General features: G+C 40.4%; 1 protein-coding gene across 3 annotated transcripts in view; it reads right to left on the reverse strand.

Annotated features, from left to right (window-relative positions):
• mast2 (microtubule associated serine/threonine kinase 2) overlaps positions 1 to 20,669 on the reverse strand; it is a 195,062-nt gene that overhangs the window by 109,547 nt on the left and 64,846 nt on the right. The gene's annotated exons all lie outside the window — the stretch shown is intronic.

A 20,669-nucleotide genomic window follows, 5' to 3' on the forward strand; every position in this document is an offset into this window, starting at 1 on the left:
AGGAGGAGGAGCAGGAGGAGCTGAGTGATCTCTCTCCTCCAGTTCTCAGAGTCTGTCTCCGTCCCTTGTTCTCGCCTCCTTTGCTCGCGCCTCCTCTGCTCCCTCTCATGTGTCAGTGCTCACACGCTGAGGCTCCTCCCCCTCCTCTCATCACACGCTCTCTCTCTGCACAGGCAGCCAATCACACGCCAGCAGGAGACGGAGACTCTGCTCGCAATGAATGGATGGAGGGTGAGTGCTCCTCCCCCTCCTCCTCCCCCTCTCCTCCTCCTCCTCCTCCTCCCCCTCCTCCCCCTCCTCTTTCCTTCTCTCCTCTGCAAAACGCTTCAGCCTCGCTTGCTCTAACCAAAACAAGAGGGTGTGTTTTCTCTCTCTCACACACACACACACACACACACACACACACACACACACACACACCCTTACACACACACACACACACACACACACTCTTCATGTCTCATTGTGGTGAATGGATGAATTATTGATGAGCTCTCTGATCAGAGGCTTCGTCTCTGACTTATTCATCGAGCTGATTTCTGACGTTTAGCCGCTCACACTCTCGTCTCTGCTCCTGCTCAAACTCTGCAGAGATTTTTGCATCAGTGAAGCCCCAAAAACAAATCAAGTTTTTCAGATTTTAACATGAAATTCAGGAAAGTTTTTCTGGGAAAACAGGAAAAAATCAACACAACTGAAACCTTCTGCTCTCATGAGGTGGAGGATCAAAAAAAGATAAATCGACTTTTTCTGTTGTTGGAAAAAAAATACTCTGAAACCAAAGGATTGTTTAATACACTGATCCAAACCCACATCCTAAAACATCTCGAAGAAAAACACTAAAACAAGCTCCCTCTCTGTCTCAACCGTCTCATTTTGTTTCATTTTGTCTCATTTTGTCTCATTTTGTCTCAGATTGTTTTTGTTTTTTGTTCTTCTGTTTTTTTTTTAACCAATATCGATTACGGTAAATATTGGTTATTGGCCACAACAACAATGTTCATATCAGCATTGGCCTCTAATTTTCATATCGGTGCATCCCTCTGTTATATTGTACTGTGCGGTATTTCATCATTTCATATCCTCCTGTACTGTATCATTCTCTTCTGCTTTTTAAAGTATTTTATTATAAAATTGAAGATTTTTTTAAAAACACGTGATTGTATCCTGAGGTTTCCCTTCACCAGCACCTCATCCCATCTCATCTCATCCTCTAATCCCATCTCATCATCTAATCTCATCTCATCCCATCTCATCATCTCATCTCATCCCATCTCATCTCATCCCATCTCATCATCTCATCTCATCCCATCTCATCATCTCATCCCATCTCATTATCTCATTCCATCTCATCTCATTCCATCTCATCTCATCCCATCGCATCTCATCATCTCATCTTATCCCATCTCATCATCTCATCCCATCTCATTATCTCATTCCATCTCATCTCATTCCATCTCATCTCATCCCATCGCATCTCATCATCTCATCTCATCTCATCATCTCATCTTATCCCATCTCATCATCTCATTCCATCTCATCTCATCCCATCTCATCATCTCATCTCATCTCATCACATCTCATCATCTCATCCCATCTCATTATCTCATTCCATCTCATCTCATCCCATCTCATCTCATCCCATCTCATCTCATCATCTCATTCCATCTCATCTCATCTCATCATATCATCTCAACCCATCTCATCCCATCCCATCTTGTCCTGTCATCTCATCTCATCTCATCCTATAGTTTGGCATAGAGTCACACTGTACAGTCTCATTACACCTTGTCTCGTCTCGTCTCGTTGTGTCTAATTAGGACTTCCTCCTGTAAACATATTTTCTCTGATTCATCCTAACGCTGAAAACATTTCCGGTTTGATCTGAGCTGAAACAGACGGTTCATCCAACGGCGTGTGTTGCAGAGCAGGTCTCTATTTTTACCGCTGATCCTCCTCTGCAGCTCACAGACAGACAGAGAGACCAAACTGGGACAGAAAAACAGATTCAGAGCGAACCGCAGGCTGAGATTGTCGAGGCAGGAAGCTCAGAGAGGCTGGTGTCCTCCCACGCTCCACAGCGCCAGCGAGGAGCGATGACTCACGGCGAGATGAGAGATTCTTAATGAGGGAGGGTTGAATAACTGAGACCGAAATACAGCTTCTTCACACACACACACACACACACACACACACACACACGGAGCATCAACACACTCGTCTGCTCGCTCTTTATGTAACGCTGGCCCCTCCCCTCCCCGCCGGGCCCCTGGCTCCTGGTCAGAGCCTCCGTGCTAATGAGAGCAAAGGCCAAAGGGGCCACGCAGAGGAATGTTCACACAGACACAATGAGAGCGACTGACAGCAGCTTACTGACCTCCAGTCTGCTGCACACACACACACACACACACACACACACACACACACACACACACACACACACACACACACACACACACACACACACCATGTGATCGATGAAACATGGTTTTTAAACATCTTTTTTAAACATTTCTGCCTCAGCTCTGCAGAGCAGCAGATGAATCCAGATCTGGGCCGCGCTAACTGGTCTAGGATCTGGGGTACTGATGTGTTTTCAGTGGATCCTGAACAATAGGGCTCTTTGGCACAGAGGAAGAGGAGCATCAGGATGTTTTGAAGGCACAGATTTAGTTTGCAGATATCGTTTGGTTAGTTGGAGCCTTTGGTCGCCTTCCTAAAGTTTTTACAGGAGCTTTCTGCACGATGACGACTCACAAAAGAGCAAACTGCTGCAAGGAGCTCTTTGGGAAATGAAAGTGAAACTTCAAGTCGAAGGAAAAGTCATCTAACAGATGATCCTGGTCAGAAAGAGAAGCGTTGTTTTCCTCTCAGCTAATTAAAGCTAAAGGCCGTTCCCTCGGTGTTTTACGTCTCTGCTGTATCAGAGGTTAATTGAAGTGTGGCCCCGGCCCGTCAATGACAAAAAACTGCAACCAGCAGCGTTTCCTCTCCGTCAGACTCCTCTGAATCTTCTCTGACACTCATAAAAAGAAGACAAACCCTGTTTCTTTGACCTCCTGACCTTTCTGTTCGAGCTGAGAAGCACTCAGTCTGTTTTTAGCTGACGGCGTCAGGCTCGTCCAGTCCTGTCAAAAACAGAGACCCAGAAACCTGACCTTCTGCCGGTCTTCAGCAAACACAGCAGGTCCACGCTGAGGAGGAGGGGAGCAGAGCAGGATCTGACAGAAACTCAGACGGAGGGAGATGTTTTTATGTGTTTCTGTGCTGAATCACAATCTTTTAACAAAAGCTTCAGGAACAGGAAGAGCCCGAAGGAACAAACGTCTTTTCAGAAGAACAACCTCATTATTCACAAAGAGTCTGTGAAACGTTCAAAAAAACAAACTTTGATGGTTTGAAAACTGATTAAAGCCCAGATTCAATCAAAAAAAAACAATTTGTAAAATATCCAAACTGAAGAAACATCACTTTTTTTTAAGTTTGCTGGCATTGATAATAGGGGCAGGAGAAATTACCATTGTGTAATAGTTAAGTGATTTTCTGTTTAATGATTTTAAATTAGTTTTTTTTTTTTTGTTTTATATCTATATATATATATATTTTTTTTTTTTTCAAATTTAAGTTTTTCATTTTGCTCTATGTTTTGTTTAAGATATGCTTTTTTGGGGAAAATATGTCTCCTAATTTGTCTGTAGACATCATCATCATCATCATCATCATACATCTTTTCACATGGTCTGTTGTAAAAAGAAGCAACCCAGAAATATATAAAAATTACGTTTTAAATCAAATCAGCTCCCCAAAAATGTTAAAATAAATAAATAAATAAAAATAAAAAATCTTTAGAAAAGCAGAATCCCCCCAACCCCAATTGATAAGTTGTAAAAAGTTGTGAAAGAGACAAAATTAAATTAAATTAAATTAAATTAAATTAAATTAAATTAAATTAAAAAAAAAAAATTAAAATAAAATAAAATAAAATAAAATAAAATAAAATAAAATAAAATAAAATAAAATAAATAAATAATTACATAAAAACATTTAAAAGTTGGGTTACCCCAAAAAATCACTAGCTTACTCTGTAATGGAAATCACCGCATAGGCTACGAAAATTACTCAAACTACTGTCTATGAACACAGATCATCCATGTTTTGACAGAAATAACTGTATGTTGGTTGGTTATGGTAAAACTAGTTATGGTTTGTCTTGTTTTTTTTATTTAAATGTCTCTTTTGGAGTTTTTTTAAACTCATATGGTGTTCCTCAGGGCGCTGTTTTAGGTCCTCAACCCAACAGTATCTACATGTTTTATTCTTTTTTTCTCTATTAAACCAAATAAGTAAATGAATAAAGGAAAAAAATATAAATAGATAAATAAATAAATTAATTAATAAATTATTTAATAAATTAATATAAATAAACAGAACACAAACAGTATTTTCTGTAATTTGCAGAGGGACAGGACAAAGAACAAAGGACAAAGGGACCCTGAACTGTTGATCAGCTAAAATCTTATATCAGGTCAGAACGGGACATTATTTCATTTCCAAACACCAGGAAACACTCATTTTCATTCTTCTATTGTAATTACAGCTGCACATATTAAATCTCCTCCTCCTCAGACGAATCAGGAGCCGGTGAAACGTGGAAACAGCCGAGTCGTCAGGAAACAGAGACGTCACGTAACACAGGAGGAGGTGCTGTTTCACCCGCTGACGGTTTACAGAGTCAAACAGGAGGGACAGAAGGAGTCAAGGGGGGCAGAGACATGGTACACACACACACACACACACACACACACACACACACACACACACACACACACACACACACATATACACACACATATACATACGCAGGGAGGCGTTGGAGACTTTACACACGACACTTTTAAATAGCACGTTATCGTTTCAAATTCCTCTCCAACATGACGAAAAGGAAACATGTGACCTCTGACTGTTCAAGGCTGGATATAGAGTCTATTATCTCCAACACACACACACACACACACACACACACACACACACACACACACACACACACACACACACACTGTAGATATAATGTATATAGAAATAAACTTGTTGTGTAATGTGGACAAACTCTAAGTATAGAGGATGAGGACGGTATCATCTGCGTATCGACTGATTCTTATGGAGTTACATTTAGAGGATGAAGAGCTAACGTAAACCTGTCTGCAGATGCTTCCAGTAGAAACTTTCCAGCTCCCAACACAGATTTTGGAGCCAGGTCCAACAGACTGGTTGGTAGATAACTGTCCAACATGTTTTTCTTTGAGTATTTTCAGCCAAAGCTGGAGATGTCGGAGTCTCTTCATTTTCCTGCCCACGTCTTTCATTGAACCGTCCCTTTATTTACAGTCTGGCTGCTTAATTAAAAACTATTGACCAGGACCCAAAGCACAGACATGAACACACACTGTCACACACTCAGGGCCAGGACACACACACCATGAAATGGCACAAATAGGAACATGTGTGCCTCGTAATTCAACATGACCAAGGGTGTTCAGCCTGTGGCTCTGGAGCCTCATGTGGCTCTTTGACTCCTCTGCAGTGTCTCCTTGTAGCTTTAAAAATATTCATGAAATAAAGAATAGTTATTTTTCTTCCAGAGGGTATTGATGATTAAAGACACTGACACTAAATAAAATCCTGTGTTAACATTTAGTTGAACTAAATCTTCATCCCATCTGTCAATAAAGCCTGCCACCGCTCTACTTCGCCTCCTACAACATCAACAGCCCACCAACTTTCCATGCACCTGTGGCTAACCTCAAGTTTTACAGCCCTGGGAAGATAACTACATCTACAAAAAGACTCATCTGGAAGAAAATACTGATTTTACATTAATTTAACTGACAACGTGCTGGATTAAAATACATGACTGATATGTGGGAAGACATTAGCAAACAACCAAAATGATGAGTTAAGGAAAAAAAAACGGTCAATTTTGTCAGATTTAAGTATTCTTTAAATTTTTATTTATTTATTTATTTATAATTTTTTTTTGTTTTCATTTTTTTTTTACAAATTTTAAATGGACATTTTTGCATTTTTTTAAAAAAATAAATAAATAATAAATTTGTATATTTTTATTTTTTGCACATTTACTTATTTTTAATTATTTGACTTTTCATATATTTTAAATGAATTTTTGAAATAATTGGCTTTTTTTAAATAAATTTATTTTTGCAATTTTTGATTTTTTTTTCATTTTTTTTTGGCAAACTTATTTGAAAACAAAAACTAGACATCACATTTACAATTTCATAACTTTGAACAAAATGGCTCTTTTTTTGCACATTAACTTAGTTTTAATTATTTGAGTTTTTATATATTTTTATAACAATTTTTGAAATAATGGCAAATTTTTGCTTTTTATTTTTTTTTGCATTTTTTTTGTAAATTTAGATATTTTTAAACAATTTCTTTGCAAACTTATTTAATGTAAAAACTAAGACATCACATGTACAATTTTATACTTTTGAACAAAATGGCTCTTTTTTTTGCACATTAACTTAGTTTTAATTATTTGAGTTTTTATATATTTTTATAACAATTTTTTGAAATTATGGCAAATTTTTGCAATTTATTTTTTTGCATTTCTTTGCAAATTTAGATATTTCTAAACAATTTCTTTGCAAACTTATTTGAAGTAAAAACTAAGACATCACATGTACAATTTTATACATTTGAACAAAATGGCTCCTATAAAAGTAAAAAGTTTGCAGACTCTTGTGTAGAAAAATCTAACTGAGAAAAAAAAACAATCAAAATTGATGTATTATTCAAACAGTAAAGAAATCTCAGGGGATTCAGCCTCAAGTGGACAATGGAGGGACTGCAATGGTTGCACTTTTGCATTATTTTCATTTTCAACACTTTAAGTTTCTGTTTGGCTGCAGGACCAACATTAACCACAGTTAGCATGTGACAGCCATAAACACTGTTAGCTTGTACCAGCCCCAGGAGTTAGGGTTTGAGGAAAATCAAGCTTTTAATGTGAAGTTACTCTGAAATCTTCTTCACCAGTTGTCCCTCTTTGTTTACAGCTGAAGTCTGAGCGTGTGTTTGCGAGGATCTCTGACAGCTTGCTGACTAGTTTTTGATATCTAGCTGACGTTAGCTTCCTCGCTCCTTTCGTCTGAACAGCAGTGCATGCTGGTTAATTAGCGGGCTGAGCTCCAGCCTCTGTAATGTTTCAGGGCGTGGACGCTCTGCAGGGAGGTGATGTTTGGATTCATGTGCGAGTCTCCTCTGATTGAAACCTAATCTCCAACATCCATCAGGCTAATCCTGTTACGGCACACGCGTGTGGCTCCAGCTGCCTCCTCTTTCTTTGTCTTCAGCCTCTGTTTCCAGGCGGGTACCGAGCTCTGGGATCTGCTCGTAACTCGTCATTTAGACATCGTACCGCAGCCCGGGCTCCGCTTACAGCCTCAGATCTGAGGTCGCTCAGATTCAGCAGATACGTGATCCCTATCGACCACCGGCTGGCCTGAGAAGATCCCATTACAGCTGCTCTCTGTGTGTACTCACTGCTCCCCTCAGTGCATCAGCATTTTCCCTCTGAGCATCATGTTACGGGCGATCCATCACACCGTGAGTGCATCGATCTGCTCGGGACGTATTAATTATGAGAAGAAAAGCTGCTCTGAGAGGGAGGTAGAGCCAGAAAGCCATCGGAGCAAGATCCTCTTTGTTTGAGTCTGATGCTGCAAGCTTCAACACACCTGAGGTCAGCTGCAAAAAAACCTCGAGACCAGGAAAACTCAACCGTCTAAGGTCAAAGGTTGCCGAAGGCTACGGTCAGACACACTTCCTCCTCCGTTGTTGGTTTAGAAAACCAACTCAAACGTCTTTAATCCAAACAAAGACCAGAACAGTTTCTTTCTATTTCAATCAATCAATCCACATCACCTCAGACGTCCTGAAAAAGACGGATCAGGGTAAAAAAAACTGTGGCTGCTTCGACACGGACCCTCGCTAAAAGAAGTTTTACTGCCAAGATAACAACATCTACAAAAAGACTAATCTGGAAGAAAATACTGATTTTAATTCTGTGACGATGGATTCATTTCACTGACAACATGCCAGATTAAATTACACTGATATGAAGCAAGACATTAGCAAACAAAAAAATGATGAGTTGAGAATTTTTTTTTATAAATGTTGTCAGATTTAAGTATTCTTTAATTTCATTTTTTTTATTATAATTTTTTCGATTTTTTAAATTTAATTTTGTTTTCATTTTTTAAATTTTAAAATTGAAATGTTTGTATTTTTTAAAAAAAATTAAACAATACATTTTTACATTTTTTATTTCTTGCAAATTTACTTTATTTTAATTACATGAATTTTATATATTTTTATTTGAGTTTTTCAAAATTTTTGCAATTTTTTTGACATTTTAAGGAATAAATAAGTACATTTTCTTTGCATATTCACTTCATTTTATATTTCTTTTTTAAATTTTTCACAATTTTTTAAAATTTATTTTTTGGGGAAATTTTGCAATGTTTAGAAGTTTTTTTTGCAATTTTAGTTTTTTTTTAAACATTTTTTAGTAAACTTAATAACTTTCAGAAGTTTTCAGATCCAGTAACAATTTTGTACTTATTTATTTGTAAAGTTAATAAAATGTTGTTGACACAGAAAACCTATGAAGCTACTTTTTTTTTCAGAGAAAATTCACAGAAGGACTCGATAAGGGAATCAATAAAGAATCGGATTGATAGAAGAATGGATAAGGGTATTGGTACCTTTAAAATCTGATCAATACACATCTCCAGTCCCAACCCTTTATAATCAGATTATGTGATGGTTTTTGCAACAGACTGAAAAAATCTAACCCTCTCTCCCCCAGGTATCACCCAGACCACCGAGTTTTTTTTTTTTTTTTGTTATTTTGGTCTTAAAGACTCAGAAATCAAATCTCATGTTTTCTTTTTTCAGAAACTGCTTGGATTTTTCTCTTGCCCAAATAGTAGAAGAGTTACGGTAGTGGGAACAATCATTTCCTGTGATTTGATGCTGTTGCGCGTGGATTCCTACAGAGTACCGCGACACTCCTGACATCACGTAAAGCTGGTCTTTTCCTCTGTAAGGAGGCGTCTGAGCTTCCTTGTTGGCCCGAATATTAGAGGAGTTACGGTAATTTAAAGATGCTTCAGCTGTTGGAGTTTTGCACCCGTTTTCTGTGTTCTTCTTCAGTAACCCCCCAACAAGCTTTCTTAGACTCATGTAAACACCTCTTATCAACAGAGCAGACATCTGATCCAATCAATTCTTCTGGATTAGGCTCGTTAATAATCCAGGTAATGTATTCACAGACAGGTGTGAGTTAATTCTGTGAACAAACAGGGGTCACTGAGTCTGCGCACACATCTCTGCATCTCCTCATCCACTGAGAGGCGTCGTGAATAAGTGTCTCACCTTGTTTTTGTGTCTCACTGAGCGTTAATACTTTGTGCTGCCACGGCGTCCTGAATCCACAAGTAGTCATTTAAATGCATGTGAAGGACGCTCAGAGTGAAAGGTATCTGTCTGTAGGAGCCGTCTGCCTGGTGGAGTGGAGAGCGTCTGAATGAGGATGGATGGACGAGCTCATGAGTCCTCTGACGGCGGTTTGTGTACGGCTCTGAACTAAACGCTCTGAACACTGTGAAGATCTGAACCCTCTCCTCTACGTACACATTCAGCTCGTACAGGGATCAATAGCGACTTAAATACGATCATTTCCCAGAATCTAACAGCATCCTGACTCGTGCTCTGATGGCGTAGAGCGACCACGGTCAGTCACACCTGCTGAAAACACCTGAGCTGCTGCTATCGTCGTTTCCCCTCTGCTCTGTTTTCATCACTAATCCACAAACCTCTGGTTCCTGGACGGGTCACGTCACACGGCAGATATTTCCCTTTAAACTGTAATGAAGTAACACAGCCAGGACTCTGATTATAGTGAAGGTTGTAAACCATGAACACCTGGTCCCAAAACCTCCTCTGGTGGGCAGGAGAGGTGTTTGGTTTTTAGACTGACCTACTTTAAGAGGGAGCTGGATTTAAATGTTTAAAGAGCTGTCACAGTCTGGACCAACGGTCTTCAACCTGCGGCTCTGGTGCCTCAAGTGGCCCTTTGACTCCTCTGCAGTGGCTCCTTGTAGCTTTAAATAACATTAAAATAAAGAATTTTTATTTTTTTTACAGATGGTAAAATAACAAAAGACACTGACGCTGAATAAAATCCTGCAATTTTTTTTTTTTTTGAACTAAATACACATCACCTCCCACTGCCTGCGATAAGGTTTTTATTTTTTTTTTGATTGTTTTTATTTTTGCAAATTTTTTGAATTTCAAGTTTTTTAAATTTTTTTAATTGAGAAAAAAATCCCATTTCTTTTAAATTTAGCAATTTTTAAAACATTTTGAGTTTCTTTAGCTTTTTCAAATTATTTAAGTTCCTGTGTTTTTATTTTAAGAAAAAAAATCTTTAAAAAAAAATATTTTTTTGTGAAAAATTCCAAAGTTTTTGAAATAACTTTTTTTTTGATTGTTTGTTTGTTTGTTTGTTTGTTTTGCAATTTTATGAAATGTGGCACATTTTTTAAAAATTTCAAAATTTTGGAAATTTTGCAAGTGTTTGCACATTTTCTTTAATTTATTCTTTGTATTTTGCTAATTTTGTAAATTTGGCTAAATTATGACATTACATTTTTTTAAAGAAATATTTTAAAATGTGTGCAATTAACTAAAAAATATGAAATAAATGAGACATCACATTTACAATTTTTGAAATTTTGGCCAATATTTGTAAATTCTTTACATTTGATTTTTTTTTTTAATTTAGCAAGTTATTGAAATTTTGCAAATTTTGCTAATATATGAAATTTATGATATTCACGATATTACAAATTTTTCAGTTTTCAAAAAATATTTGCAAATTTATTAAAATCAAAAATCTAAGTCGTTACATGTACAAATTTATAAAAACAAAATATCTTTTTTTTATGTTTCAATAGATCTTTACTGTGTATAAAGTTTTATCCACTTTATTGTGAAGATAAAGTCGATTTTGTTTCTCCTGAATGACTCTAATCCAGGTGAGCTGAGGAAAAATGGCTCCTATGACAGTAAAAGTTGCAGACCCCTGATTGTGCTCCTTCTAGAAAAATCCCTCATTGCTTGAATTTGAGTTTTCCAGTAAAGCAGGAGGATGATGTGATGCATGTGAAGATGATCTGTGTGATCTCCGTCAGCGTGGAGAGGAACCAGTCCCTGGAGGCAGCGACACAGCCCAGATGAGACAGACCAGAACCATCACTCAAAGAAATGACTCCTGCAGAAAACGGTGCTTTCCAACTTTAGGGAGAGGATGACCCACTTTTCTCACACTTCACACACTCCAGCTCTGTGTGTGTGTGTGTGTGTGTGTGTGTGTGTGTGTGTGTGTGTGTGTGTGTGTGTGTGTGTGTGTGTGTGAGTGTGTGTGTGTTTGTTATTGAATAGAGATTACTGCAGCTATTGCAAACACAACACGGGTTTAACTGAAGGAGGGTTTCTGTGAGATGTGGAGGAGAAAGATGTAAAAACAGGATCAGGACCAGAGGGAGGGGAGTGAGCAAGAAATGGGAAGATAACTCAATTCGCTCTGCGTCATCAGAGATGAGCGATATGCTCACAACTGGATTACCTCATCCCAAACAGGAGAGGAGGAGGAAGGAGGGCCGGCTGTTTCTGAGAGTGTTTCTGTGAGTGTGTCTGTGAGTGTTTCTGAGAGTGTTTCTGTGAGTGTGTCTGTGAGTGTTTCTGAGAGTGTGTCTGTGAGTGTGCTGCAGGAATCAACATAAATAAATATATAAATATATGATAAATTCAGTTTAACGCTGTGTCTGAGTCCAGGTGTGAGGAAAGGTGAAGATACGCAGCGCTGCAGACGACAGGTAGATGTTAGCATGTTAGCATCTGTAGCTCCGACTGACGTCTGCACACATCTGTAGCGTTCAGCCTCCAACCTGTGAGCGGTCACGTCCTGTCAGGGCCAAAAACTGGATGAGTCCACTGTGAGACGATGAGGGAGCAGGAGGAGGAGGAGGAGGAGCAGCGAGAGCGTTCCTATTGATTTGGTGAAATCAGTCGATTTCTCTCAGTGGATTAAAGGAACACACAGGACAGACTCACTACTTAACGCTCAGTAACAACCCATCCTCACTCCTTCTTCACTTTCCAGATCCTTCCTCTCCCTGGATCACGCCCTGAAGGAGGCGACGGCGTGGGACCTGCTCAGATATCTTGTTTTTGTCTCATAACTCATGATGAAGCTTGAAGCTTTGCTCCCTGAAACCAGAAGCGCTGTGTTTTTATCCCCACAGCTGCCGGAGTGTTTGATAATTCAGTCTCTTTGTGTCTGAATCCAGTTTCATTAAAAGTCGTGGCTTTAATCAAAGAGTAACGGCAGAATAAATGCTGTTTGCCATCCAGCTGCCAACGCGCTGATTTGTTCAGGGCCTGTTTGGTGTTTTTCACCCTCCTATTAAACATTTGGGCTCGTCAATCTCATTCAAAGCTTTTGGCACAGAACGAGAAAAGCTGTTAGAGAGCAATGAGAGGAAAATAGATGACCCTGAGGAGAAAATGGAAAACCAACAAAAAGCTACAAGACAGAACAAAAGCATGTTTTTTCAGGTATTTGAAGTTTCCCAGTTTTTAAAACTCTGCTTCTTTGAAAATGACTCAAAATAACTTTGAATTAATTCAAAGAGCAGGAAAACATTTGGCTGGAACACGGAAAAGCTGAACAGAAAGCCAAACACTATGGGGATATACTGAATAATGTAACTCAAAGAAGGGGTTTCCTGATTTTTTAAGTCTTTATTTTGTCCCTCTGGGGCCCCTGTAGTTAGAACTGATGTTAAAGTCCTGGTTCTTGTTCTTAAAGCTCTACACGGCCTTTATGCTGCAGCTCCATCAATGAGGTTCTAGAATGTTCATCATCAAGCACAGAGAGCTTTCTGTCTTTGTGATGTCACTACATTCTGCCCTGATGATGTCACTACATTCTAGAACTCTCTGAGTGTTTTTAAAGCAAACTGACCTATTTTACTAGCCAAATTTTTACTTGTCATTGTTTTTATAGTCTTCATTTTGTCCCTCTGGGGTTTCCATAATGCCTTAACAGGATTTACAGCTCCAACAAAAAACTGTTTTTTTCTCATACTTATATTTTAACATACTTCTTTTTTTTTTAGCCATATACAGTTTTACGTGACACTTATGCTTATATTTTGTACTTCTTAAATCCTATATTTATTTTTTGTACTTCCTGTATATCTAACACTTTCTGAATGGGAGTGTCTGTAACAAAAATCAGTTTCACCCAAAGGATCAATGAAATATTTCTGTCTTTATTCTGAAACTCTTTTTTGTAGCTGCTGTCTCTTTAAGGCTTCCCACTCTACAAACCCCCTTCACTCTGATTGGCCAGCCCTCTGAAGGAGCAGACCTTGGTGTTTGAGGCCCCTTCCCTTTAATGCGCCATGAACCAGTCAGAAAACCCTCACGTGATGACATCATCATGTCAGAGAGTCCTGTGAAGACCTGACCTCGTATCTTTGTTGGAGATACAGGACGCTGTGATGGATAAAGTCTAAAGTTGTTTTTTTGTCCCTTTCAGCCCACAGTAGATAAACAGTGACAGCCTCTTCCTGCTGATTGCTCTGAGTATCATCTTTAAATGTCTCACTCAGTCAGGTTGTTTTTATAATGAGCAGCCTTAACGTAAACACACACAGCGCAGAGAGACGTAAATCCTGTTTTCTGTCCCTGAACTCCAGGAGGAGTGCAGCGTCGTCTCATCACAGGCAGCAGATGCTGGACCAGGACTCAGCTACAGTCCACTTTACAGACCGTCAGAGTCCAAGGCCAACTGGAAACCAAACTCCTGGCAGCATACACACTCATACAAACACACACACACACACACACACACACACACACACTGACAGGCTGAGCTCATTCAGTGCTGGAGGCTGTTTGATCTGCAGCTCTCCTCGTCTCTCTGCTCTGAGCTGGTCTCCATCTCTGGATGTGTGTGTGGATGTGTGTGTGGATGTGTGTGTGTGAATGTGTGTGTGAGGGTTCAGGCTCAGTTCAGATGTAGCTGGTGACATTGCTCTGTGGTGGCGGGAGTGTGTGTGGTGTGTGTGTTGGACACACTGGAGACTGTGAGCGGACAACAAACAATGCGGCCTGAGTTCCCGCTCACAGACGGACGCTTGTTTGGTCCCCGCTCCTTCCTCAGGACGAGCGCTCGGCGTCGTTTACGCCTCGTGGGACGAGACGAGACAGAGATGGAGTTTGTACCAAGAGTCAGAGAGAGACGAGGAAAAACAGACACAGGAAACACCACACACAGCCATGTTAGTGGACGACACATAAACTCTGCTCAAACTAAACTCTGAGCCCAAACAGGAAACCAGAAACGCTGTTCCTCAATGTTTGCACTTTGTGTCCTGATCTGTTCCCACAGAGGAGCTCTCTGAAATCTTCCTCTGACATCATCCTCCTCTTCACACCTGAGGGAAAAGTCCCGCCCCTTCTAGCCAGTGATTGGTCGCCTGGACTGCGCCTGCCTGAGAAGTACACAGAACGACTCAGATCTACGGTGTGCCTGAAAGGACAAAATGGCAAGAAACCCAAAGTGCATCAGGTTTGGAATGTAATCCCATCGAGTCAACGAGCTAACGCTAGCAGTCTGAGTTTCTGCGGATGCTGCTGCTGATTTGACGATTCAGGAATTAAAGAGAGGGTTTTCTGATTTTTTAAGTCTTTATTTTGTCCCTCTGGAGCCCCCGTAGTATCTTTCCGATGTTAAAGTCCTGGTTCTTGTTCTTAAAGCTCTACACGGCCTTTATGCTGCAGCTCCATCAATGAGGTTCTAGAATGTTCATCATCAAGCACAGAGAGCTTTCTGTCTTTGTGATGTCACTACATTCCGGAACTCTCCGATCTCTGTTTTATCATCAGTAGTTTTTTATTTTGTCCTTTTGGCTGTGCCTCCAGAGAGCTGGCCAATCAGAGTGAAGGGGTTTTGCAGAGCAGGGAGCCTTAAAGAGACAGCAGCTAAAACAAAGTGTTTCAGACAGACGCTGAACGAAGAGTTTACAAAACACCAGAGAGGAAAAAAAGAGATTTCATGAGCTGTGAGTCATGTCAAGATACTACAGGGGCCCAGAGGGACAGAATAAAGACAAAAAAAGGAACAATACCCCCTCTTTAAGTTATATTTACACAGGAAACCATGAGAGAGGAGGGAGTGACCTGCAGACTGGGACCAAACTGATCCTGTGTTCAGCTCAAACCGTCCCGCTGTGACTCCCTGGAGTCTCTGTTTCCTCTGTGGGAGCAGGCTCGCCGCTCGGGTCGACCACAGAAAAACAGACTTGTGGTGGCGTGTTGTTGTCACAGAGCTGCTGCTTTCTTTAACACGTGGTCTGTGGCGTGGTGCAGACAGCACTCTGCAGACATCAGGAGGATTACTTCCTGCTCCTGCTCCTGCTCCTGCTCCTGCTCCTGCTCCTGCTCCTGCTCCTGCTCCTGCTCCTTATGTAACCGCCTGCAGAAAGTGAGGCCTCAGCCTGAGGGAGCGACGGCTGACGGTCGGCGTGAGAGGAGAACAGAGCAGCTCCAGTATGAGGGACGGTCCCAGTTCGTCTGTCTGTGTCTCCTCTCTCGTCTCCTCGTCAGTGGCCTCCTTCCTCCTCTCCCCTCCATCGCTGTGTAGAGCTTGTTCAGGCTGACTCAGCGTTTCTGTATCACCCCCCTCCGATGGGGGAAAGAGTTTTATGCAGCGCTGCGTCCTTTCCTTCCTCCCTCCCTTCTTTCCCTTTCCTCCTCCTCCTCCTCCTCCTCCTCCTCCTCCTCCTCCTCCTAAGCTTTGCTGTTGTTGGAGCTCGTCTCAGAAAGTGGAGCTCAGACTTCCTCCTTGCTAAAACGGGAGCAGGGTTTCCTGTGTGGAGCGAGGGTTGATCTGAGCTGAAGTGTCAGGGACGTTGACTCTGCTCTCCGTCCTCTCATCGTTAACGTTTCAGTCTGATTTGATCTGAAACACTGTGAGCTCCTCCTCGTCACGCTGACAGCTCTGGCTCATACAGTATTCTTGGCCCGCGCCGCGCTCTGTTGGCAGTCCTGAGAAATGTCACCGCTAATTGATTCAGAGGTTTTGGCTCCGGCGTGACAGGAAATACAAAATTGGTCTAAAGGAAGTGGCTGAGTTCATAACAGGGTCTGAAGCTGACAAAACGAAGGAGTCAGAGCTCAGACGGTTTGCCAAAGCTGAAACTTCAGAGGAAGGAAACGAGCTGGTGGATCTGTCCTGAGGAAAGTGGAGCCAGTTTGGATCTTTCTGGACCAGCATCAGGAGTTCTGGACCAGGGGTCTGAAACCTTTACTGTCATAGGAGACATTTTTCCTCAGCTCACCTGGATTAAAGTCGTTCAGGAGCCACAAAATCGACTTTATCTTCACAGTAAAGACAAAAAAATGAATTCAATTAAAAACAGTAAAAATTTAGTAAATAATAATCTAAACAAGAAGTTGTTTTTGTGTTTATAAATTTGTACATGTTGTAGTTTTTTTAAAATAATTTTAATAAATTTGCAAATATCTTTTGAAAACTGAAGAATCTGTATTGAAAAAATATTTTTTAAATATTTCATAAATTGGCAAAATTTGCAACTTTTCTAAAACTTGCTAAATTAAAAAAATATCAAATATAAAGAATTTGCAAAAATTGACCAAAATTTGTAAATTTTCAAATGAAATAATATAATAATAAAAATTTGGAATAAAGAAATAAAATTTCAGAAATTCGGAATAAAAAAATATAATTTCAAAATGTGAAATAAAAAAAGTTAAAAAAAAAAAAAAAAAAAAAAAAGATAAAATAAAATAAGTTACAAGGTGTACTTTAAAAATGGGATTAAACTAATTTGCAAAAAGAACTATGATAATCAAAATAAAAATTTGCAAGAATTTGAAAAATTTGGAAATTTTTGAAAAATCTGAAAAAAAAATTGTTTCTTTTTGTAAATTTGAAAAGAAGTCAAAAAATTGAAATCCAAAATATTTTACAAAAATTTTAAAAAGATTTGCAAAAATGTCTTCAAACTTGAGAACTTTATCGACAGATGTGTGATGTGCGATCAGTTCAACAAAATGTTGATGCATGATTTTTTTTTAGTGTCGATGACTTTAATCATCAATACTATCTGTAAGGAAAATAATTTTTCCCTTTTTTTAAATGATGTTTTTTTGAAGCTACAAGGAGCCAGGGCAATGAGCAGGTTGCAGACCATTGTTCTAGGCTGATGAAGTCCACTATGGGTGATAGCTGGGGACAAACAATGCAAATGTAAAAAGACACGTGCAAAAGTCACAAAAAGAAACAGAAACATGAATCATATCAAAACGCTGTCAAAATCTGCAAAAATGTAGAGCAAATCCAGACTTCACCAGAAAGGTGCTCCAGACCTCCAGGGGGTGCTAGAGCTTCAATATGTTTTCTATTTTCATTTTTTTCAAGTCATTTTTCAGAGCTTTTTCTGCCTTTAATCACAGGACAATGAGCTGGAAACAAAACAGGAGCTCTGAACGACGCAGGCTGGACCAGGCTAACCACTGCAGCGCTAACGGGGTGCGGGGCCTCCACACACACACACACACACACACACACACACACACACACACACACACACTTTGACATGTTGAGGAAAAAGCCGATAATTTCTGCCATAATTGGAGCCGACGTGATCTCCTTCCTGTTCTGACCGACAGCAGGAAGTTCCACCTCAGCAGACATCACTAATCAATCCCCGCAAGCAATCAGTCCACCTGTCCATCAGTAGATCAGCTGCAGGGCCAGGTGTGCCCCAGTTAGCTGTGTGTGTGTGTGTGTGTGTGTGTGTGAGGTGTGTGTGTGTGAGGTGTGTGTGTGTGTGTGTGTGTTATTTAGCTGAAATAAATAAAACAGTAACTGCTGGGAGCTGTCGGAGCGAGTCTGGACTGAAGGACAGGATTAGTGTGTGAGATCAATACGACGAGTGTTCTCTGGATATAAGTTAAGTGTGTGTGTGTGTGTGTGTGTGTGTGTGTGTGTGTGTGTGTGTGTGTGTGTGTGTGTGTGTCCTGTTTGCTCATTCTGACGTTCAGTTACCTGCAGAGCAGAAACAGGAGTTTGTGTTGTGTGTTCGGGCTCTGCAGGGTTCATCAAATCACAAATATATTCACACACACACACACACACACACACACACACACACACACACACACACACACACACACACACACACACTTCAGCCAAGATGTTATTCCCGTCACGGACGCGTTCAGACAAAAGAAGTGTGTGAAGTGTGAAGTTTGTGTTAAGAGCTGGAAACTAATCTAAGAGAGAGTGATGAAAAATAAACAGAGAGTGTGTGTGAACGTGTGTTTTCTTATCAGAGAGCAAACAGCCGTCACCGCCGAGCAGAATGAAATGAAACTTTTAAAAACTCTATAAAACTGTTGAAGAATGCAGAAGGCATTTTCACTGGATCCAAATGAAAACTTTACAAAATCCTGACGATATCTTTACAGTGTCAAAAAATCATGGAGAGACTTGCTGAAATGATTTCATCGTATCAGGAGTTCTGGTTCATGACACGTTCAAAGGGGTGGGGCCTCAAACTCTGAGATCTGCCTTAGCTCCACCCTCCTCAAGCCTCCAGAGGGTTGTCCAATCAGAGAGAATGAGGTTTGTGAAGTGGGGAGTCTTAAAGAGACAGCAGCTAAAAACTGGAGGCTGATTTTTTTTTTTCTAAAACACCAGTGAGAGAACAATCTGGACTGTTATGGTTTGTAAATAAAGTAAAGACACGTGTAAAGAAGTAAAGAAGTAAAGGCAAATGAGGGACAGAATAATGACAAAAAAAACAGTACCCCTTCTTTAAGTAAGCCAGACCTGAGCCAAACCTGAGCCACACCTGAGCCACACCTGAGCCAGACCCAAACTAGACCTGAGCCAAACCTGAGCCAGACCTGAGCCAGACCTGAGCCAGACCCAAACTAGACCTGAGCCAGACCCAAACTAGACCTGAGCCAAACCTGAGCCACACCTGAGCCACACCTGAGCCAGACCCAAACTAGACCTGAGCCAAACCTGAGCCAGACCTGAGCCAGACCCAAACTAGACCTGAGCCAGACCCAAACTAGACCTGAGCCAAACCTGAGCCACACCTGAGCCACACCTGAGCCAGACCCAAACTAGACCTGAGCCAAACCTGAGCCAGACCTGAGCCAGACCCAAACTAGACCTGAGCCAGACCCAAACTAGACCTGAGCCAAACCTGAGCCAGACCTGAGCCAGACCCAAACTAGACCTGAGCCAGACCCAAACTAGACCTGAGCCAAACCTGAGCCAGACCTGAGCCAGACCCAAACCAGACCCAACCCAGACCAGAGCCAGACCTGAGCCAGACCCTGCTGGACCCACAGACACAAACACACGATGACACGGGGGTGAAGCTAAGTTTGTTTTTCTGAACGCAGTTAGTCACAGCGAGCAGCTCAATGACACATCAATGTGTGTGTGTGTGTGTGTGTGTGTGTGTGTGTGTGTGTGTGTGTGTGTGTGTGTGTGTGAAGGGAACCAGGACAAAGAGCTGAGACACAACAAACACATTCACAACATCTCTGAACTCTCAGTGGTTACCAAGGTGACAAGGACACCGTGTTTCTGCAGAGCTGCTGCGTGGGCTGGAGTGGATATGAGATTTCATGTTTCCTTTATGTTTCCTTTATGTTTCCTTTATGTTTCCTTTATGTTTCCTTTATGTTTCCTTTATGTTTCCTTTATGTTCCCTTTATGTTTCCTTTATGTTCCCTTTATGTTTCCTTTATGTTCCCTTTATGCTTCCTTTATGTTCCCTTTATGCTTCCTTTATGCTTCCTGTATGTTTTCTTTATGCTTCCTTTATGTTCCCTTTATGCTTCCTTTATGTTTCCTTTATGCTTCCTTTATGTTTCCTTTGTGCTTCCTTTATGCTTCCTTTATGTTTTCTTTATGCTTCCTTTATGCTTCCTTTATGTTTCCTTTATGCTTCCTTTATGCTTCCTGTATGTTTTCTTTATGCTTCCTTCATGTTTCCTTTATGTTCCCTTTATGTTTCTTTTATGCTTCCTTCATGTTTCCTTTATGTTCCCTTTATGTTTCCTTTATGTTCCCTTTATGTTTCCTTTATGCTTCCTTTATGTTTTCTTTATGCTTCCTTTATGTTTCCTTTATGTTTCTTTTATGCTTCCTTTATGCTTCCTTTATGTTTCATTTATGCTTCCTTTATGCTTCCTTTATGTTTTTTTATGCTTCCTTTATACTTCCTTTATGCTTCCTCTATGTTTCCTTTCTGTTTCCTTTATGCTTCCTTTATGTTTCCTTTATGTTTCCTTTATGCTTCCTTTATGTTTCCTTTATGTTTCCTTCATATTTCCTTTATGTTTCCTTTATGTTTCCTTTATGCTATCTTTATGTTTCCTTCATATTTCCTTTATGTGTCCTCTCAGTGCAGGATGAAGGTCTCAGCGTGCAAACAGCTGGGGGGCCAGGCTTGTAT

This window comes from Halichoeres trimaculatus, unplaced genomic scaffold (genome assembly GCF_033239565.1).
Source record: "Halichoeres trimaculatus isolate MK-OKI-2021-1 unplaced genomic scaffold, fHalTri1.1 fHalTri1_scaffold_4, whole genome shotgun sequence".
NCBI lineage: Eukaryota > Metazoa > Chordata > Actinopteri > Labriformes > Labridae > Halichoeres > Halichoeres trimaculatus.